The sequence below is a fragment of the Olea europaea genome, chromosome 13 (genome assembly GCF_002742605.1).
Source record: "Olea europaea var. sylvestris chromosome 13, O_europaea_v1, whole genome shotgun sequence".
Taxonomy (NCBI): domain Eukaryota; kingdom Viridiplantae; phylum Streptophyta; class Magnoliopsida; order Lamiales; family Oleaceae; genus Olea; species Olea europaea.
The window spans coordinates 3,955,052-3,959,193 of record NC_036249.1 but is presented as its reverse complement, the minus strand read 5'-3'; positions in this window follow the sequence as shown (position 1 = coordinate 3,959,193).

Here is a 4,142-nt window from a genome sequence, read left to right as displayed (position 1 = left end):
GATGAATGATTCATGAAGCAAAATTGTAGCCCTTTGAGTTAGCTTTTCAATGCATCTTGAATCATCTCAATTGGACATCGGATGCAAAAGTTATGCTAAAAATATTAAAAGATGTGCAGTCTATCATTTCAACCGAACCGGACGCCGCAGCGCCCATATGACCGAAAATTAATAGAATAGGCGACGCCGCAGCGCCCATATGACCGAAAATTAATAGAATAGGCGACGCCGCAGCACCCATATTTGGCACCGAGGTGCCGGATATATGGGAAAACACATTTTAATGTTTTCGGACTCTTTTCTTGGCCCAATTCAATCCTATTTTGTCCAAGACCCCCAACATACTATAAATATCATTCAAAAACCCTATTTTCAAGAAGAATGCTAGGGGACAAGATTAAAGAATTCAACCACACAATTTGAAGGAGGCAAAAAATGAAAACATCAAAAGGAAGGAGGAACAACATCAAGGAAGAATATTGAAGATCTACCCAAAAGATTAATTTTTTTCTATCATTTTTCTTATGTTTTTTATTATAATTTGTATGATTTTCATTTATTACATCATGAACTAAACAAATTATCTAGGGGTTTGATGTAGCCGAATCAAGATTATGGTTTGATGATTTTATAATTATTTATTTGATTTTCCCGCATATACTTAATTGTATCATGATTTTAATGCTTTCAATTGCCTGATCAACAATTGAATGATTTGATGCTAGTCAATTTCGACGCTCAAGAGAGTGGGAATTTAGGCGTGATCATAAGAGTGATACAACATAGAATTTATAGGTTTCAAGAGAAAGTATAAATCTGTGAAGCTTACTCCATAAAAGAATCGGATCTTTATTAAATTCTTGATTTTCAATTTTGAACAGAGATATTAGAATTGGGATCTAGGGTTAATTTCTAATCGATGCTCGAGAGGGGGGGTTAGAAATACATTAGGATTCTTGCTTTTAAATATGAAAAAATTAATTGGAATAATTTGAATTCGTTGAATCATATTGAAAATTAGGTAAAATCAATTCCTAAACCTTCTCATTTGATAATTTGTATTCCCCAAATTTGTCACATCCAATCACGCTAGTTGAGTTTAAATCGTTCATTCATAAAATGTCAATTCAATCATAGATTCACCTTAATAAAGTAGAAATTGTATTAATTATAGTACTTAGTGAAAATTAAATACAATTTCTGTGGGTTCGACACTCTTACTTCAATACTATATTACAAAATTTGACACCGTACACTTGCAATCAAACCACGTTGTATAAAACGCGTGTCAATGTCCAGGGATGACAATTAGGTTTGTCGGCTCGGGCCGCCCGTGGCTCCACCTCGAAAAAGCCCTAGACGGCCCGATTCAAGGCTCGAAAGCACCAAGTCCCATTTCGGGGAGTCGACTCGAGCTTGGCTGACCATAAAAAAAAATAAAAAAATAATCTACTGCCTCTTTGGCAGATAGACAGCTAAACTGCCTTAATTGTCAGCTTGGTTAAGGCAGCATATAAAGTTGCTGTTGGCAGCTAAATAGCTGCCTCAACAGGCTGAGGCAGCTTAGAGGAGAAGGAAAAAAATTCTAGAAAATCGACCTCGGCCCTGTTCGGTTTAGTAAGGCTCAAGTCAAAAGCTTGGGTTGAGCCTTCATTTTTTGGCTGAGCTTTTGCTCTGCTTGGCTCAGGCCCAAAAATAAAAAATAAAAAAACTTGCCTTAGAAAAGCTGGAGACGGCTCGCTCATTGACACCCCCATTTATGTCCATTTATTTTGTTAGCACGTGGAAAATATTTTGTTGAACATTTTTAATTGTTGTTTATCTTTCTAATTTAAAAATGCAAGGAATAAAATAAGTTAGTTTAGTCCTCCCGATGAGTTTTTTGACCATTATCATGGACAAGATGTGTTAATTAGTTGGAGCTTGAAAATAAAAATAGGACAAAAAAAGTTGAGGATGTAATTGTGAAATAATAAAAAATTAGGATCTTCATTACAATTAATATGTGGTGCAGTGAACAAAAGTCATGTGAATATAATTACCTGATTAAAAATTTTGAAATTATCAAAATGACGATGTTATCCTTCTCTACAAACAAGAAAAAACAGCGAACAAAAAAATAAAAAAGAAAGAAAAATCCATCCAGGGTTGGAGGCGACTATGGAAGACTGGGTGGGTGTTGCTTTTTCTTTTATTTTTTTCTCATTATTAATTATTCTAAATATTTAATTAAACATAAGAGTAAAGTTATCTTTCTAACGAAAACGAGTTTTTAAATTAAAAAAAAATGGTATTAACGTCAATTAGAGACCCGAAAGTTATAAAAATAAAAAAGTTGGGAATTGAAGTTGAAAAAGTATTAGGTCGAGGACCTACTTCTATAAGAAAATAGCTATCTTCAAATGCTATTTTTGACATTTGCCAAGTTATCAAATTAAAGATGAATTAATATTTATCGGCCTTAGATTTTAATTTTGCCTGCAAGATTCTTAAATTATTAGTCATTCATCAACGATGTTTCAATTTATTAGTCATCAATTTTATAATTGACACAAGATCTAATTCCACGACAAAAACAAGGCATCTGGAATTTTCTTATAATTTAAGGTTTTAGTGTCCCAGTAATTGAACAAACACATTTTCGAAGATTCAAGACATTAATAATGCTTGTAAATAATTTTATTTTAAACATAATTTAAGTGAAAAAATAAAAAAATAAAAGTAGATATGAATTACAGATGAGAACCATTACCTCCACAATAAGGAGACTAGGGAGTATAAAATCAAGGGAAAATTGCAGTAGCGGTACCAATCATTTCGTTTATTAGCAGACTTTGTCCAAATCTTTAATTTGTGCCACCGTGAGTACCAAACATTTAAAAAACTTGTACTGAAGTCTAAATGGATGGTTTCTGTTAGTTTGACCGTTAGTTGACTCAATAAATTGACTTTGACCAATTTTAAAAGGGGTAAAATTATAAATTTGAATTAAACTTAAAAACAAAAACAAAACAAAAAACAAAAAATCAAAAGCCATAACTGTTCATCTTCTCTTTCCCACCCCCACCCTCACCCTTTCACCCCATACAACACCACTGTGGAGACACGGCAAAGCTGAAATCCCCGGTGGTAACTAAACATTGGCAAAACTTTACCTGCATCAAAGGTGAGCCAGTTCTTACTACTATTGCGGCCATCCATACTACTGGTTCTTCCTACTATTGCAGTTCTTCCTACGGTTGCAGCCACTTAAAATTTACAATCTCGAGTTACTGTTGCAGCCATCCATATTGCTAGTTTCGATTACTGCCCGCAGCATTCGGGCCACGACTACCAGCTCCATATCTACCAGCAGCTCCTCGCGGACTATTTGAAGCACCTGGATATAGTGTTCCTCGACCTTGAGGTGAATACTGTTCACTATTATAACCCCCAGTTTGTCCTCCACGATCTTGATAACACTCACTCAGGTAGGTTCTGTTTTGGAGTGATGTAGGGTTAGGGTGCGGGTGCAGGTGGGAAAGAGAAGATGAACAGTTATATGCTTTTGATTTTTGTTTTTCTTATTTTTTTGTTTTTAAGTTTAATTCAAAGTTACAATTTTACCCCTTTTAAAATTGGTCAAAATCAATTTATTGGGTCAATTAACGGTCAAACTAACAGAAACCATCCATTTGGACTTCGGGTACAAGTTTTTTAAAGATTTGGTACTCAGGGTAGCACAAACTAAAGGTTTGGACAAAATTTACTAATAAACGAAATGTTTGGTACAGTTGCTGCAATTTTCCCTAAAATCAATTTTTGTATTGAAAAAAACTAATAAGTCTAGATTAAAATTTTTATATATTTCCATGAACAAACATGAATAGAAGTGTTTACTTCAATAGTAATAGACTTTGTTTTGATATTGTATAACAAAATAATACAAATTTATAATCAATCGGTTTGTGATCGATATTGCACACCATCATTTAGCTATTGCGATTCTGTTTATGATAGTGGGTAGGACTAACTGGGGCATTGGTCCTTCTACAAAAGCTATTGAATGGATTTTGAAAACCTATCGTAATCTTTAAATAATGGATTCTATTTGAAGAGCATATATTGTAAACATAATCACCCTAAAGAATTGAAATAAAATA